A 20,271-nucleotide genomic window follows, 5' to 3' on the forward strand; every position below is an offset into this window, starting at 1 on the left:
ATTTTACCTGTCAGAAACATGTTGTCCCACATGGTGGACATGTCATTTGGTTTTTTGTAAGTTATCGATGTGCACGTCAGAGAGAGAGAGAGGAAGTTATGTTGCTGATAAACAATCTTTGGTCTTGTCGTAGCACAGTCTTCGCCTCTTCACAGTCAGATACATTTTTAGTTGAAGTGTGATAGTTGACGGACATATTCAGTTGTGCTGTGTTGACTTAAGTGATTGTATCTGTTAGAAGAAAGATTTATTGTAGAGGACAGTAACGATGAATATGATGTTTATATTGGAAGGCGAAAAAGATATAAATTTTGAATAATGTTATTACTTTTGAAGAGAATGTAGTAAGACTGCAGCACTGCGCAGCTAGTAATGATTATTGTCAGCTAATTAGCTTGCTTGGAGCTGATAGAAAAACCACCCAGCTTCCCTGAGTCATGCAATAAGATCTCAACTGATTAAGCTGTTCGGTTTTTACAGAAACTCTGTTAAAATTGTACTCTTTTCAAATCATTGTTCACTTTGTTAATCATTGTATTGTTCAGACCAATGTAAAGTGTGAGGATCACTCGAAGCTTTTCTCTGTCCTTTTGAATACATTTCTTTCGTTCTAAAATCGTTGTCTTGGAATATCATTTCATAGGAATAGTTATTCTCCCCAACCCACTGTTTAAGGAAGGTTTATCCTTACATTACCACCACGTGGTATGGAACAGTTTGAATATTTATTCAGAACTAGGAACTTAGCTTAGCCGCTGCCTGCTTGCTGTTTGCTGTTGTGCTTTCGATAAATCTACTAGAGTGTTGTCAAGACGCGAAGTAAGTGGAAATTTCGATTAGGGCCAGATAATAGTTTTACTTCAGTTGCACATTTAATATAAAGACAAGTTATATTCAGACCAGTTACAGTTCAATTCAAGTTAGGTTCTCTTTAGTCAAAAGTTAACATACGAGTAAGAGGGATAACAGTTTGTGGGCACACAGTTTTGGTAATACGTAGACTTTTTATAGAGTGGGAGCTAAATTTGGGCTAAATTTCGTACTGAAACTTATAGTGGAGAGCTTACAATATAACAGTTTCACGTGTACTACAGTATAAAAACTTTGACGACCAGGGACCCCTGCTACGACAAAGAAACGTTCCATCGACTGCCTCGCCTCACGGGAGCTCCTCACGAGAGACTCACAGTTTTGGTTTTCCTTCGCTCCGTAGGTCAGATGTTACTTGTTACTTACCGTTTACGCACGCTTCTCCTGGACGACAACACATAGCACAAACTACATCGGAGCTTTTGTTGATACTCCGTCAATATACATTTGCTAGCGATCTGACTGACTGACGGCTGGAGGTTTGGGTGTCAGTAGTCTTACAGCTTTTAGGTGCTCAGTGTTTTTTTTATTTTTTATTTTTTTTTAATTATTTATTTATTTATTTATTTTTTTTTTTTTGAGGATCGTAAATGATGCCACTCAATTGACTGGAGCTTGTTTTCTGGAAACTCAGTTCTCGTCACCAGTAACACTGTGGCTCAAAACCATCTCGCCCCCTTTGTTGTACCAAGTGAGAAAAATCTGTACTTCTCTCAATCTTTGTTTTTAGTGTTCATCTGTCAAAAGGGAGGAGTCCCCCTGGCACAAATCACCGCTAGCAACGTAATAAAGAACTGACCGGGAAATCTGAGGAAAGTACTGTCTCAGTTCAAAAATAGTGAAACGTCTTGTTTTTGTTTTACTTCTCGTTAATCCCATCTAGGAAGGTGGTCCGCAGTTCTCATTATTGAGAAATGTAATTTATTTAACTTTGCGGCCCGATGCCCGTGCTTTGAGCGGTCACCAGTTGCCTGGGGGATAGAAGTCGTGTACGCCACCTGTCTGTGAATTGCGTAAACATTGTTCTGTGTGTGATCGCATTTCAACTGTTCGTGTATCGCATTTTCTGGGGCGGAAAGTGAGGACCAGCACAACGTTTGCCCAAGTGAGCGTGGGAAGCGGTGTGAAAACCATCAACCAGGCCGGTCGTTAGCCCTCCGCGCGTGGATTCGACGCGGGCCTGGCTTAACTTCCTGTCTTGCAAATAGTGACAGTCTATCTTGTTGAATTTTTTCCTCACCAAGGGACCCGTGCGAAACTTTCGCACTTTTATAGTTTTAAATAATAACAGTATTTGGAATGAGAGATGCAGGCTGACTTCGCTGCCGAGTGATGCGGGCGTAAGCCGTAAATGCATGAAATTTTGGAAGATTTCCACTATAAGGCTTCACAAAATTCCTTTCAATTGTTACTTAAAAGTTTTAAACACATCTCGATGCTTAATAAGTAAACCATTTGCGGAAAAGAGTACGCCAAGTTACTAGTAATTTCAGCTAACACTCATGTAATATACATAAGCAGAGCCGATGTCTTGATATTTAATGATCTTTAAACACTTAATTGTGTAAAATAACAGATATTTTGAGAGAATATTGACTGAAAACTTTTTTTGATGTAGTAATCATTCATAGTAACAACCTAACCTAACCATATTTCTAACAAAGAAGAATTATTATGAACTCACTTTCCAACTGGACGCGTCCTGTGGTGATTCTTTAGTAACAAAATCACTAAATCCAAAGCTAAAACCGCTTGATATGTGTAAAATAACAAATTATAGGTGTAAATAAACCACAGCTAACCGAACGACGGGGCCATACCGGAATCCAAAACCGCTCGGTACAATTGTCGAAGAATCGGCGGGAGGACCGTTCGGTAACAGGTCTCAGAAGCTTACTGAATAGGAAACTCGGATAAAGAACCGAAAATGACGTTACTACCGAGACTAACCTACTGCACCGGGGTGTGAACGATATAGAATAGGGCCCCAGGAACTGTCAATAGGGTCACACAACCTACAACTTTAGCTCGACAAACATTTTCAATTACAGTAAAGCACGTTAGGCTGTAGTAACAAAAGGTAAACCACAATTCAAGACGAAACGGGCAGATATGTTGTCGTTTCAGAACATAATTGGTTTAGGAAAGACAACTTGTACATTAGGCATAAATAAGGGACTATGACAGTGGTCATCTACGACAAAGCTGTATACAAATTATCCGCCGGCCGGAGTGGCCGTGCGGTTCTAGGCGCTGCAGTCTGGAACCGCGAGACCGCTGCGTCGCAGGTTCGAATCCTGCCTCGGGCATGGATGTGTGTGATGTCCTTAGGTTAGTTAGGTTTAACTAGTTCTAAGTTCTAGGGGACTAATGACCTCAGAAGTTGCGTCCCATAGTGGTCAGAGCCATTTGAACCATTTGATTGGTTCAAATGGCTCTGAGCACTATGGGACTCAACATCTTAGGTCATTAGTCCCCTAGAACTTAGAACTACTTAAACCTAACTAACCTAAGGACATCACACACACCCATGCCCGAGGCAGGATTCGAACCTGCGACCGTAGCAGTCCCGCGGTTCCGGACTGCAGCGCCAGAACTATTTGAACAAATTATCCATTTAATAAGCACCTTAAAACAAATAAAATGGCATTTGCAACAAGATAATATGAAAAGGGAGTCTTACTCCTGATTAAGAAGTTAGCTTCGTCAAATATTGGTATGTAGCTGGACATTCATGATGCCTTTTTGTCTATGATAGTTAAAAGTCTCCTTCATGTTAAAATTTCCCACAAATAGTACGTTTTAGCGCAAAATCGTATGCAATGTCAGAAGGAGGTTAAAAAAACCTTTCCAAAGATACCTCACTCAACCCTGTACGATTAGTATAGGTTGAGAAAAAGGAGTGTTGACTTAAGAAATAATGTACACGTTCCTTGATTTGAGTTGGTCAGTGGAAACTGAAGGTCGACCCGGTCATTCTTCATCACGAATATTCGTTTTTGCGCCATTAAGAAGGATGCACCATTTTCTGACTGAAGCTTCATTCATTACACTTCCATAGATTTGGATTGGCTGTCTGTAAATTTCGACCAACGTCTACATCTACATCTGTAATTCGCGGGCTGCCTTAGGGTGTGTGGCCGAGGGTCATTCACATACCAGTGTCATTTCCCCTTGTCATGTCCCAGTCCGTGTGGACTCGACGCTCTCGTCTTTTCGTGAGATATACGTAGAAGGAAGCAATATATTGGTTGACTCTTCTAGGTACCTACTCTCTAAGAACTTTTAACAATAGACCATGCCTTGATCCAGAACGCCTCTCTTCCAGCATCCGCCACTGGAGTTGGCTGAGAATCTCTGTGACGCTTTCGCGCCTGCTAAATGAACCGGTAACTGAACGTGCTGCTCTTCTTTGTATCATCTCTATTTCCTCTATCAGTTCTATCTGGTGCGGATCCCATATTAACGTGCAATATTCAAATATTGGGCGAACGAGTCTTTAGTAAGCTACTTCCTGTGTTGATAGACTACATGTCCTGAAATTCTTCCAGTTAATCTCTTTCTGGCATCTGCCTTACGCGCGATTAATTTTACGTGGTCATCCCATTTCAGATCGCTCCTATTTATTTAATGGGAGTAATTGCTTCCAGTGATTGCTCTCAAGCAGTGTAACCTACATCTACATCATACTCCACAGGCCACCTAATGGAGTGTGGCGGAGAGTACTTCGTTACCACTTACTGGTCTCACCAACCCTGCTCCACTCGCGAATGACGCGCGGGAAGAATGATTGTCGGTAAATCTCTTAGATGGTTCTAATTTCTCGAATTTTCTCGTCGTGGTCATTTCGCGAATTGTATGTGGGAGGAAGTAATATGTTGTCCGAATCTTCCCAAAAAGTGCTCTCTCGAAATTTCAATAGTAGACCTCTCCGTGATTCAAAACACCTCTCTTGTATCGTGTGCCAATGGAGTTTGTAGTGTGTCTCTGTAACGCTCTCGCGCCGACACGACGATTCCTTGACGAAACGTACAGCTCTTCGTTGGATCTTCTCTATCCCTCTGTCTGTCCTACCTGCTAACGATCCCTTATTGATGAACAATACACAAATATCGCTGGAATAGGCGCTTTGCATGCCACTTCTTTCGTGGATCAGTTACAGTTCCTTAAGATCCTTCCGATGAATCTCAGTCTGGCATTTGCTTGTCCTACTGGATAGTTACCCATAGATAGCTTTTCGGTAGATATTGTTTCCAGCAGTTTCTCATCAATAGTGTAATTGTACAGTAGTCACACAGTAAATGGTCTTTCTATGTTTGCGCAATAAGTTATATGAGGGTCGTCCACAAAGTAAGTTCCTTTTGGTTATATGAAACAAACATGTACAGATACAGAAAAATATTTATTGTACAAAAATCTACAACCGTTTAACTACTTTTCTACATACTTCCGAAATCATGTAGGCAGTTTTCATAGTGTGGCACAAGTTTTTGTATGCCTTCTTCATAGAAGGTTGCCACCTGTGTATTCAAACATGTGGGAACATGTTCTTTCAGCTCGTCATCATCGTTGAAGTGTTGACCACCAAGGACACATTTTAGGTGTAAGAAGAGATTTAAGTCGCTAGGAGCGAGGTCCGGGCTGTATGGACGACGATCAAACGCGTCCCAGTGAAATTCCCGTAAGAGTTGTTTGGTCACTTTCGCCGTGTGACGTCGCGCATTATTGTAGCAAAAAACAACACCTTTTGACAGTAATCCTCGGCGCTTGTTCTGTATTGCGAGGCGCAATTTCTTAATGGTCTTGCAGTAACCATGTGCATTGATTGTTTGGCCTCATGGTAAGAAATCAATCAGCAAACTGCCTTTTCTGTCCCAAAAAACGGTACACTTGGGCGAGGTGACAAGATTTACTTAGGCTTAACCTTCGTTGGGGTTCAAAATGGCTCCGAGCACTATGGGACTTAACATCTGAGGTCATCAATCCCCTAGAACGTAGAACTACTCAAACCTAAATAACCTAAGGACATCTCACACATCCATGCCCGAGGCAGGATTCGAACCTGCGCCCGTAGCGGTCGCGCGGTTCCCGACTGAAGCGCCTAGAACCGCTCGGCCACACCGGCCGGCCCCTTCGTTGGGGATGAAGTGTGCCTCCATTCCATTGATTGCCGTTTTGTTTCAGGGGTGTTGTACGATACCCAAGTTTCATCCCCTGTGAGTATCCGAGAAAGAAAACTAGCGCCTTCTTCATCGTAACATGTCAAAAACTGAAGTGCACTGCCCATCCGTTGTTTTTTGTGTTGTTCAGTAAGAATATTGGGTACCCAACGTGAGCAACAATTTCATGAATTAGTGATCGTGAGACTTGCGGAACTTCCATAGCAAGGGCACTAAGTGTAAACTTATGGTTGTGCTTAATCTTCTCTTGAATTGTGTGAACCAGTTCATCAGTAACCACAGATGGGCGTCCACTTCAGTCATCATGTTGCACTTGATCACGTCCTTCATTGAACAGTCTGACCCATCTTCTAACCATTGAATCACTAGCAGCATTTTGTCCGTAAACCTCGCAGATTTGCCGATGAATTTCCTTTGATTTAACTTTCAATGCATTTAGAAAACGAATCGCAGATCTGATTTCACACGCGGCCGCATTTTCAATTATGGCCGACATTATAAACAAGCACTACAAAGCACAAGTCGGCAGCAGCGATCTGAAAATGGCGTACACGTCTTCTCCTTGAGTCAGAGTAACTGCCACGCATGCTCGGAACTGCGATCGAAGCGCTGTCGCGGATAGAAACAGAAACGGAACTTACTTTGTGGACGACCTTCGTATTCGTTCATGTTGAGGGTCAATTGACACTGCCTGCACAAAGCGTCGGTCCTCTGTACGTCTTCCTCCATTTCACTACAATTTTCTAGCGCTGCGATTCCTCTGTAAACAGCAGCATCATCCGCGAAGAGCCTCTTGGAACTTCCGACGCTAAGTCCTAGGTCGTTTAAATATACTGTATTATGAAAAATAACTGTCCTGTAACACACCCTTGGGGCACGCCCGAAGTTTCTTTTACGTCTTAAGACTTTTCTCCGTTCAGAATGACATGCTGTGTTCTGTTTGTTAGAAACTCTTTAGTCCAGTTATACCGATGCCTCTTCTTTAGTCTTCTTCTTGTTTCTTGTTTATCCCGGCTTCTTGAGATCTCTTGTGAAGAGACACGATACAACACGTTCAGTAGTGGCGTGGGACAATCAATAAAGTTACAAAACAGTAATTTAACTTTTGAAACCGCTGGTTTATTGGCATTTCTGGAAATAAAATCACTCTCATACCCTCATGCGGTCAGCAAATTTCGTGTAACAGTTTGTATGAGTAATGGGACTTATTACGTCGCAAATCTTTCTAATGAATTCATTAACCAGCGTTACAGTGTTGCTAACAAGGGAACCTCCCCATCGCACCCCCCTCAGATTTAGTTATAAGTTGACACAGTGGATAGGCCTTGAAAAACTGAACACAGGTCAATCGAGAAAACAGGAAGAAGTTGTGTGGAACTATGAAAAAAATAAGCAAAATATACAAACTGAGTACTCCATGCGCAAGATAGGCAACATTAAGCATACTCTGAGCTCAGCAGCGCTGTGGTCCCGTGGTTAGCGTGAGCAGCTGCGGATCGAGAGGTCCTTGGTTCAAGTCTTCCCTCGAGCGAAAAGTTTACTTACTTTATTTTCGCGAAGTTACGATCTGTCCGTTCGTTCATTGACGTCTCTGTTCACTGTAATAAGTTTAGTGTCTGTGTTTTGCGACCGCACCGTAAAACCGTGTGATTAGTAAACGAAAGGTCGTGCCTCTCCAATGGGAACCGAAAACATTTGATCGCAAGGTCATAGGTCAACCGATTCCTCCACAGGTAAACACGTCTGATATATTCTATACGACACTGGTGACGGTATGTGCGTCACATGACAGGAATATGTTGTCGACCCACCTAACTTGTACACTTGGCGAATGGGTAAAAAGATTCTTCTACCTTGCCCGATTTAGGTTTTCTTGTGGATGTGATAATCACTCCCAAAAAAGTGATGAAAACATAAGAGTTTGTCACATAAACTGCAACAAATGAATGCAACAGTTTCACAGTCGCACAGTTTTCCCTGTGCTCTGTCAAAACAGATGTTTTTAACGTTTTCAAATTTTTCTGTGTGTAGACCGTCAAATCCTGCATATGCCCAAGCAAATCTAAACATGTCCTGGAATTCTGGAGAGCGAAATTGATTATGTGTGAGTGCCTGAACTTTGATAATTGTCTGAAAATAAAAAATTAAAATTTTCACTCCAAGGTAGGCTTGAACCAAAGACCTGTTGTTTCGCAGTTGCTCACCTTAACCACGGGACCACGACGCTCCGGAGCTCTGTATGTACTTGATGTTGCATATCTTGCATATGGACACTCAGTTTGTATATTTTGTTTATTTTTTTCATAGTTCCACACAACTTCTTCCTATTTTCTCGATTGATCTGTGTTCAGTTTTTCAAGGCCTATCCACTGCGCCAACTTATAACTAAATCTGAGGGGGGTGCGATGGGAAGGTTCCCTTGTAAGCAACATGACCAACGAGGTGATACGTGTCTCAATTAAAACAGAAACTCGATATTTTGAATAAACTTTCGGTTCATTTTTGTCAAAATCAGCACTTGTCTCAAAATTAATTTTCAACTTCGTGCATTAAGTCCAAGCGCGTTTGCAACCATTGTACGCGATTCACTGGACAGTCGATCACGCACTAGCGTGTAACGTATTTCAAATCGAGCGCGCAGGTTTCAGTTTACCCTAATGGGCTCAACGACTCTTTTGTAATAACGTGATGTGTCTATCTCACGTAAAGTCTAAATGAAACTGGATTTGTCTCCATTCGGGTCAAAATCACAAAAATAAAATTCACCGCGCAGGTCAGCGAACTGTACACGCGCACTTTTTTTAGCACGCTAAGTGATAACTCGTCTCAGAGTAAAAGCTGCACATAAATTCACACTTTTTCGTGCACAAAAAATTCAAAACACCTTTATATTGAGCAGATAAATTATGGTCTGCAATTACTAATCATTATTTCCCATTCTGGAACAGTACGACCGCTACTGTTGGAGGTTCGAATCCTGCGTCGGGCATGGATGTGTGTGATGTCCTTGGGTTGGTTAGGTTTAAGTAGTTCTAAGTTCTAGGGGGCTGATGACCTCAGATGTTAAGTCCCATAGTGCTCAGAGCCATTGGAACCATTTCCCATTCTGAATAAACTTCAAGAACTTGTATTTCATAATCAATAAAATTTTATCGAATGATAGAAACTATTACTTTGCTAAAACGGATTCAGACGATGACGTCACGAATCGATACGTGCTTGGAATGAACGAAATACCAGTACTGAAAAATACTGTCCGTTGAGTAATTTACTTTTATAACAAATTTGGTACCCCTTGCATCGCTACACAGTCACACCCACGTTATTTCACTAGCCAGCAGAGTGGAAGTCTATCGAATGCCTTTCTGATGTCAAGGAACACAGCATCTACCTGGGCGCCTGCCTGTACGGCTTTCTGGGTTTCGTGGACGGACAGAGTCAGCTGGGTTCCACACGATCGTTGTTTTCGAGACGCATGTTGGTTGCTACAGAGGAGAATTTCGGTCTCCGGAAATGTCATAATACGCAAGCATAAAACATGTTTCAAGACTCAACAGACCGTCAGAGATACAGACCTACACTTTTGTACGTCTGTTCGACTACTCTTCTCGAAAACCGAAATGACCTGTCTTTTTCTTCCAATCATTAGGAACGCTTCGCTCCTCCAGAGACCTACGGTACACTCCTGCAAGGAGAGGGGGCAAGTTCTTCCGTATACTCTATATGGAATCTTATTAGTATCCCGTCAAACCTAATGGCCCTTCCTCTGTTGAGCGATTTCAGTTTCTTTTCTGTTCCGCAGTCATTTTATTTCCTTATCTGTCATTTTGTCTTTCGTGCGATAATTTAAAGGAGGAACTGTCGTACGATACTCCTTTGTGTAACAACACTGGAAAAAAACTTTTACTATTTCGACCTTTTCTGTGGCATTCTCTGTTTCACGTCATTATGGTCATAGACAGTCTGGATAAATGGCTTTGATCCGTCAACTGATTTAATGTAAGACCACAACTTCTTAGGATTTTCTGTCAAGTTGATAGATAGCGCTGCTCAGATCATTAATGTCGATATGCAGCAGTATTCTGGAACATATATTGTGTTCGAAAATTATGAATTACCTCGAAGAGAACGGTCTATTGATAGACAGTCAACACGGATTTAGAAAACATCGTTCTTGTGAAACAAACTAGCTCTTTATTCACACGAAGTGTCGAGTGCTATAGACAAGGGATTTCAAATTGTATTCGTATTTTTAGATTTCCAGAAGGCTTTTAACACTGTACCTCAAAAGCGGCTTGTAAAAAAATTGCGTTTCTTATGGGACTGGATTCGTGATTTCCTGTCAGAGATGTCAGAGTTCGTAGTAATTGATCGAGTAAAACGGCAGAGATTCCTGGCTTTCCCCAATATAGTGTTATAGGCCCTCTGCTGTTCCTTATCTATACAACCGATTCAGGAGACAAACTGAGCAGCCGTCTTGAGTTGTTTGCAGATGAAGCTGTCGTTTGCCATCTAGTAAAGTAATCAGAAGATCAAAACAAATTGCAAAACGATTTGAAAAAGATATATGCATGTTGCGAAAATTGGCAATTGACCATAAATAATGAAAAGTATGAGGTCACCCACATGAGTGTTAAAAGAAATCCATTAAACTTCGGTTACACGATAAACCAGTCAAATCTAAAGGCCGTAAATTCAGCTAAATACCTAGGAATTACTATTGCGAACAATTTAAATTGGAAGGAACACACAGAAAATTTTGTCAGGAGGGCGAACCAAAGACTGCGATTTATTGGCAGAACACTTAGAAGATGCAACAGAGCTACTAAAGCGACTGCCTACACTCTGGTTGTCCGTCCTGTGTTGGAGTACTGCTGCGCGGACTGCCTACACTCTGGTTGTCCGTCCTCTGTTGGAGTACTGCTGCGCGGTGTGGGAGCCTTGTAAGCTAGCATTAACGGAGAACATCGAGAAAGTGCAAAGAAGAACAGCACGTTTTGTATTATCGATAAATAAGGGACAGAGTGTCACGGGCATGATACAGGATTTGGGATGGACATCGCTAAAACAAAGGCGTTTCTCATTGCGGCGGCATCTTCTCACGAAATTTCAGTCACCAACTTTCTCCTCCGAAACCGAATATATTTTGTGGACGCCGGCCACACAGTGAGAAACAATCATCACAACAGAATAAGGGAAATCAGAACTCGCACGGAAAGATATGGGTGTTGGTTTTTTCCGTATGCCGCTCGGGAGTGGAATAATAAAGAATTATTGTGAAGTTGCTTCGATTAACCGTCTGCCAGGCACTTAAGCGTGTTTTTTTAGAGTATCCATGCAGATGTAGATGTACTTTCATATTCATTGGACATTTCACGCATAGTGCTTCTTAGACTAATTTTGTTTTTGTTAAGTTTTTGTTTGTCTGTGAGGCATTGGCTACGTTCAGATTTGCAATGAAGCTCTCTTCGCTTTTGTAACAGGTTTCTAACATGGTTTTCGATTCGCGGTGAGTCTTTTCCATCCTTCACAGTTTTGTTTGGGACATACTTGTCTTGACCTCTGTCCATTGAGGTACAACGTTGTCAGTGCTGGAGATGAAATTTTCGAGTTGAACTATCAGCTAATCTGAAATCTGTCTCTTGCTGCTCTTACTAAACAGAAAGATCTTCCCGCCTGTATTTATAAACTTATTTACAGCCGTACACTGATGCTGTGACGGCATTTGATCACTGATTCCCTGTGCTATAGTAACTGAGTCGAAAAATCCTGGTCTGCTTGTCAACATCCTGAGATATTATCTTTACAGTCTCTGATCAACTACTCATGGTAATTTTCGGATTAAGCGCTTAAAACAGTTTCACATGATTCTCTGACCCTACTATTCGCCCCAATGACTTGAGTCTCGCAGTCTATAGTGGTAGGTTGAAATCTCAGCCGAAAACTATAACATGATCAGGAAATTTACGCTTAAATATTCTCGACGTTCGCCCTCAGAAGGTTCCGCCACTACTTCTGCTGATGGAGGAGGTCTACAAAAGCATCCAATGACCATGTTTGATCCATCTTTAACGTTTAACTTCTGTGTCTGTACTAATCTTACTAGATATTTTCATTTTTTTTTTATTTTATATTAACACCCCTCCACCATCAGCGTTCAGCCTGTGTTTGTGATAAACATTCCTGTCAGAGTTTAGAATTTCACTGCTCCTAACCTCTAGTTTCAGCCAAATTTCTGTCCCTAGTATTATGTGGTCTTTGTTGCGTTTATAAGCGAGATAAGTCGTGTGGCCTTTTTAGATGAGATTACAGTTAATACTATATTAGTATATTCTGTCACCTGTGTGTTAGGTCGAATACTACTCCGTCTTATTTCTCTATGCTAAAAAACCTACATGTCCACGCCAAACGTACTCCGCTACCCCAGTAATCGCTTCCAGTATGTAGTGTATACCTGACCCGTTGAGGGGGGGATCCTATATTTCTCCAACCGATAGCGGAGGCCGAGAAATCCGCATCCAAGATCGTCACAGAATAATCTGCGCCACCTCTGGTTTAAGCTGACTTTTTTGCATTCAGTATTACACTACGAATCAAACACTTGACGTGATCGTCATTTTGTCATACACTTGCACAAATAAACAGTAAACGAACGTTGCTGCTCGCTGTGGCAGCAAATTGGCGCAAACAGCTAGGAAGGCCTTTGACGCGTCGGCGGGAATGGGAGAGAATTGCACGGCTCGTACGATCTAAACGTTTTTTACTTTTAGGAAGGCCCTTGTATTTCAAACGAAATGGACGCAAAAAAATTTACAGCTTCTCCAAGTCGGATTATTGGCTTTTGGAAATCGCATAAAAATGCGTCTCAAAAGACAACAAAATTTATGTTGAATATTTGTTGGAGAAAGAAATACAGTAGTCTATATTATTAAAGGGCTAATCCGGTTCATGATTCATGTCGCTCAACCTCAGTTAGGCGTTGCCCATCTAACAGCTTCCAGGAGCAACAAAAATTTTATTTTCATTTTCTCTTACAATATTACTGACCGAATTAAGACATTTAAAATGCTGCGATATTCTACTTATTAACAGGTACAGTTTCATTTTAAAGGTTTAACACGTAATTCAAGCATTACAATCAGAATGTGTGTATATTTCTTGGGGAAGTGTAACTCACGGCGCGCAGATACACGGACTATATTCACTCAGCATTTGAGAGTGAGAGCACATAGTGACTTACAACAGACTTGACAACTAATAAACCTTTACGAAACTTTTTCCCGCTGACACCTTCCACAAAACCATGAAAGAAAAAAAAATATCGCTTAGTACACTTTCGATGTTTACGCAGTAAAACTGTCGCATCGGGCATGACGTTGCAATTTATTACTTGTTTAGTAAAAACTCTATTAGAAATACACTTTGCAGGTAGTATCCACATAAATCACTGAATGTATCTGAAAAATTATATCACTGTAAGACACATAGTTCATGAGATATAGCATCATAAGCATTGAGATACGTGAAATACTGGCATTTGCTTGTGACGAAGCACTTATTGTCCAGTTCATACTCGTCCAATATTTGATAATGAAAGCACTTAGTGACTTCCAACAGAAATCGAGGTTTCACTGGTTACCACTAAGTATTGGACAGTTCACATCAGCAACCAGAAGCGGTGCTGCACAACCGGTTACGAAATTCGGTTTTTGGACCCATGTAAAGATGGTGACAGCAATGTCCAGTGTGAATGAACCTTACGTTTCAAATATGTAGTATTGAATTCTTTCATTTAGGGGCAGTGTAACAGGCCATCAGTATCTTCAAGCCAAATTCAGGGCAAAGTCATGTGATAGAGGACTTAGGGTCTTTATGTAAGGACTTTACAAAAGAGGACCATGTAGTGATAGTGGGTGGGGCGGGAAACAGTTTGGAGGTGGATAGGGCATATGACATAGGTGGTGACATGGACAAGACAGCTTCCCTGACTCATGGCACCAACGTACACTTTGTTGAGCTGTTCTGGCGTCATGATCGACCAAACCTTGATGGAGCTGTGAGGTGAATCAATGTGGGGTTTGGGATGGCTCTGAGGACAGCCAACTTTGCTCATGTTTCTCTGGTGCCCATCGGGACTATCAATAGATTAGTTTTCACTAGGCATTGCCTACATGTAAACAGGACTGGGAAGGGAAGATTGGTACAGCTGATTCACGGATCTCGGACCACATATGGTCAAATACCTGTTGTCATGGGTAGGAAAAGTAGTAATTTTTAGGATAAATCCAGACAGCAGGTTCGCCTGCCAAAAGAGTATCTCCAGCGGTTTAAAAAATACTGAAACAATCACTCACAAGACAGATTTTAGCACTTCAAAAATCACACATACCAGATGTTACAAAGAAATACAAACCACTGGAAAGAGTAACATGGGGCATTTCACAGACTTAACAATCCTCCATCAAAACATGCATTCAATAAAAAATAAAATACAAATATTAGAAGTTGAGATCGAATCTTTGTACTGCACAGTAGTTTGTGTTACTGACCAATGGTGAAGAGACACAGAAATCCAACATGTGGTATTATCATTGTATGAAAGGGCAAACTCTTACTGCAGAACTGCTTCAAGGGGTGGAAGATCATGCATTTATATCAGAAAAGGAACACAGTTCAAATCAAGACAAGGCCTCAGTACAGTAAGTGAAGACAAACACTTTGAAATATCAGCTATTGAATTGACAGGGCTTGATACCACCAAGAAACTAATTATTTTGTATGTGTATAGATCTCCCAGTGGTAGAGTGGACACTTTTTTCAATAAATTAACAGAGGTTCTAGATGAAGTCTCAAGTACAAAGGTCAACATAATTCTGTGTGGGGACATTAACATCAACACTAATATCATAAATGAATCCAGCAGCACCTTCATTAATATCCTTCAAAGTTTTGGCATGTCCCTATTGGACAATAGTGCAACAAGGGCTGCTACAATGACTGCGTCAGTAATTGACCATGTGGCTACAAATATGGACAGGGAAAAATGTGATGTAGCTGTAAAATATCTCGGACTATCAGACCATCTCTGTCAAATAACAACAGTAAAATCAGGCATCGAATCATTCCCTAAACTACAAACCTACAAACGACGTCTATCAGAAACAAAAATAAAAGATTTTTCAAAAGAACTAGCTAAACAAAGCTAGGATGAAGTGTATAAGGAAACCAATGTGAATATAAAATTCTCTAAATTCTCCACACCGTAAATTGAACTTTGAAAAGACAATCCCAAAAATATGCATGTCTGCATCAACATCTCACAAAAACAGATGGATAACAGCAGGTATTAAGAAGTTCTCCCAAACACTTAACCACCTCAGTTCCATGAAAAAGACTCGCAATGATCCAGAATTCTTACATTTCTATCATAGATACAAAAATATCTATAGGAAGGAGCTAATTGCTGCAAAAAAGTCACTTAATAACAAAATAATAAATAATGCAGAGAATAAAAACAAAGCAGTATGGGATAATATAAAAATGGAAATGGGGAGATGCAAACAAACGCAGAATAACATACTGATAAGGAAGGGGGATAAGGTAATAAATGATCCACAACACTTAGCAAACTACGTAAACGAGCATTTTTCAAGTATTGCAGAGAACAAAGAATCGTGTTGGGAGAACACCCGCGACTGAGCATTATATCAGAGGTTGAAAATACCGCTTCAGTTGTAAATTTCTTTATTTTCACACGACCGGTTTCGGACTGTTATAAGCCCAACCTCAGGGATCGTAGCTGTGCTGTGGTCCCCGAGCGCCGCGTGTACCAGGAGCGGTGTGCTGCCTGTGAGAGCAGAACTGATATGATACAAAGAGTAGAAATAACACATACTTCAAATAGCTCTAAACATTTAGTAAAACACTTATCAGAACCAGAATACATTAATATAGGGGTTCTGCAAGGTAGCATATTAGGACCAATACTATCCTGATTTACAACAATTTCCCAGTAGTATTACGGTGAAAAAATTCTCTTTGCTGATAACAGCAATATTATAGTCACTGAGAAAACAAGAGAACTCGTTGCAGAGAAAGCAAATGAAACTCTCAAGGAAGTTTATGATTGGTCAATAAGCAATAAAGTGACATTGGGCATAAAGAAAACTAATGCCATGAATTTCAGTTTGAATACGAAAAATGACAATGTTCAATTAAATGTAGATGGCACCTTTATAGACTGTGTAACAAATCCAAAATTTCTAGGAATGAATACTGATTCTCAGTTGAAGTGGTGTGAATACACAACGGTACTTGCAACCAGAATGTCATCAGCTTGTTATGCCCTTATAATCATATCATCAGTGTGTAACATGCAGTGTCTTTTAGTTACATATTATTCATATGTACACTCAATTCTTAGCTATGGCATTCTTTTTTGGGGAACAAACGCACTAAATATGAACACAGTTTTCACACTCCAGAAAAGAACCATAAGAATAATAACCAAAAATACTAGTCGAGATCATTGTAAAGATCCGTTCAAAACACTGGGGATTTTAACAGCTCCATGTGAAAATATTTACCAGTCAGTCATACACATAAAAAAATAACATTGGTAATTACTGTACAAGCAGCTCTGTCCATGTTCATGCAAGAAGATCTAGAGTCAACTCACATTTACCAAGAAAAAATAAACATAAAACTCAAGACAGCATTTTCTACCAAGGAATAAAACTATACAATAAATTACCAAAAGAGATTAAAGAAATTGCAAAAATACACTTATTTAAAAAGGCAGCTAAAAAGTACCTGTTACACAATATACTTTATGCATTGAAGGATTTCTTAGATAAAACAGAGAAGGGGTTTGGTAAAAAAATGTTATACAAATAAAAAATAATAATGATTATAAAACATCCAACATTCCACATACCTCCTTCACATTATATCTTTTTCCTTCTTTTTTCCTTTCTAGAAATACTTAGCCCCACCTCTTCCTCTTTCTTAGCTCAACATCTCACTCACTGATGCTGACTCAGTTTCTCAGGATAGCAAATGGGACATTGTGGTACAGAAAATGGCCCAGAGATCACCAGTGTGTGTGTATGTGTTTGTGTGTGTATTGAGTGAAGTGTTATGAAACAATGTGTGTGTAGTGTGTGCAGTGACTTATAGTGAGATATGAGTGAACAGTGTGGCATTACGTTATTTAATAAGTTATTTGTAAAAAAATGTTGTATACCAGGAGTAAATCTAATGATTGTTTCTAACTAGAAGTCTGTGAATGTATGTGTATACGGATTAGCTTATTTTAAATTGATCTAAACCTGTAAATACTTTGACATGTCCTATATCCTTGTAAAAAGAGATCTACAGATGAATAAAGCTACTACTACTACTACTACTACTCATTACAGTACACAATCTAATGAATCTACCCTTGGGATGTGGTCCCTCATTCCAGATGCTGACATATCCTAGACAAAGCTCTTTTATCAAAGCCATTTGGTCAAATCTATGACATTGTATAGTAGGGAACACCGACGCTAAAAAAGAATGGAGGTGGCATCACGTCCCAAGCCTGAGGCCGACGTCCGCCATCTTACCCAGCGCAAAACAGTAGAGTTACCGCCTTCACACTCCCATAGTTCACGGTGGTGACCCTTCCCCGTGATGTCACTCTGTGTCGTATTACCAGAACAATTCGAGAACAGACAAACGTTCGAAATTGCCTTCTGGCACAATGTTAGTTATGTAAGCAATCCATATTTTAGTATTTGAAACAAATGTTGCGCGCACACGACAGAAATAATGAACAAGAAGCACTCGTAAACAATAGTCTCTTAATGTTTGGATTACTTGAAATAACGGCAGGCCCCGCCCACTCTGGCTTCAAAACAACGTACAGCGTAAGTCTGTAGTGCCACTTCCCTTCTTTGTTTTTTACCTCCATGGTAGGGAAGCTTTTATCAAAGACAACTTTTAGTGAAGAACTTTGATAATAGTTGGAGCTATGAAGAAAGTTCACCGTTGTAAACACGTAGCTTTGCTTGCTTTAGTGCCTTTAAACTACATAATGGCGTCAAGTATATTTTGTGCTTGCCTACCACCAAGGCGATCATTGTAAAGTATTAACAATACAAAATTCTTTATAACACAAAGTATGCTAATTACAGAAATCACTGGCATCTTACAAAGAAATAGCTGAAGAAATCAGCTGCATTCGAAATGTCGGCACTGTTGATGACGTAAGGACGAAATTAAATCTGCTACGGACTCTGTGGAAATGTGGAAAGTGAAGTATTGTCAGTAAAGTGTACATAAGTGAAATAGATGTATTTATTTTTGTTGCAAATAATCTAATCTGGGCTTCGTCAATTCGTCCTTAAGTAGTTTATTTATTGTTTCAACTGTTTCTGGAATAACACATAAAGTGATACATTGCGGGATTGGAGTAGTATATTGCGAGCTGGAATAGCTTTCGGCAGTTGCTAAAAATCTTAACCAAACCATGTGACGATCTTAGCAGAAATGGTGTCCATCACTTAAATAATTTTACAGGACCAGTATTTATTCATTTTGGCACGACTGGAACCTGTTTTGAATGTCAACCGGTTTCCTGCACCCTATTAGGCGTGGTGTTGCGTTTTTGGTGTGTCCATTTTTTTGTCCACTCCTTGTATGTTTTCTCAGGTTTTCTATATCGCTTAAGTAATCATCCCTTCTTTTTCACTTCGTTATACACTGTTGAGGGGTCTGGGATGTATCCATGGGATAGGACGTTATGATGATGAAATATTGTTACCTTCCAGCCAAACACCGAGTGTAAAATTTTCTTGTATACAGATCTGATCAAGGAATTATTACAGCACTTACGTATTTTTCATGCTTAGTGCGACGTGTTTCGAGCATTTACTCTCATTGTCGAGGGCAAATGTTTATGTAGGTTTCGGGAAATTGGACAAAAGAAACTGTTCGATTTTCCGACTGCAGTAAATCATAAAAAGACAACTGCAAGGCAAGGGAGGCAAAACACCACGCATACAAACATCACATAAAATACCTACGCATATATTTGCTCTTGATAATGAGAATAAATTCTCCAAACGCATGAAAAATACGTAACTGCTGCAGTGGTTCATTATTTGAATCATGACTGGCACAGCTGCAGGCTTACCAAAAACTTCTATTGTGATGAATGATATTAACAAATGATGTTTTTAAAGGAATATCTAGTTTGTAAATATGAGGGACCACTTTCATAAGAACAAATTGGTGTGTTTATCGCCCACTCTCAAATAATTATCGTAGTTCTTTATGTCCTCGCTCTGTAGTTAACGATGCAAGTTCTGGTGAACAATTCCAGTTCTACCTATCCAGGGTTTCATATACAATCGTTTCCATTTCTCTTTCTTTTCGAGCAATGCGCTTGGAATCAACATTACGATGTTGTACAGACGATTAACTCATTCCATGTAGGCTTTCAGGGCCGGCGTCTTCATCAATAAACACTTCCGGGCTAAGTTGCCGTGGTCGATCTGTAAAACTTCTTCTCCCTAACGTTTCGTTCTCAACTACGGAGAACATCTTCGGAGTTGACTCACCTCCGAAGATGTTCTCCGTAGTTGAGAACGAAACGTTAGGGAGAAGAAGGTTTACAGATCGACCACGGCAACTTAGCCCGGAAGTGTTTATTGATGAAGACGATTAACTGTTCGGCATCAGTACACGAGCAACTGTGACGAAAATTTTACCATGGTGTCATAGCTCCAACGAAGTAGTTCGGTCAAAGAAATTTGACAAAATGTTTGACAAAAATCTTTGTGAAAGATCTTTTACAGTGTAATAAGGCACTAATCGGCTCGCAGCTCGCGACGGTCATTCACAAAGCTGCAGCCCTACCTACTGGAGAGAAGAAATGAGGCGAGTCGCGTGTCACTTGTTCGCGTGGCCGGTGGTTTCCTGTTTCAGCAACGCACACGCGCATTTCGCCGATTTGTGCCTTTCTCGGGTTTCGCGGCGGGCAGCGTGGGAAACGAGCGAGGCTTCCCGCGATTTCAGCACGGCGTGAAGGAAGCGAGCCGATCGTACGAGCTGTCCGCGTGCCCGCGTCAGCCGCCCGCCGGAAGCGGCTCGACGGCCGGCAAGCGATCACACCACTCCGCGTTGGGAACTGGCGAACTGCTGGCGACAGCAATATTCCACCTCGAGTCTTTTG

Source organism: Schistocerca nitens, chromosome 7, assembly GCF_023898315.1.
Source record: "Schistocerca nitens isolate TAMUIC-IGC-003100 chromosome 7, iqSchNite1.1, whole genome shotgun sequence".
Taxonomy (NCBI): Eukaryota; Metazoa; Arthropoda; class Insecta; order Orthoptera; family Acrididae; genus Schistocerca; species Schistocerca nitens.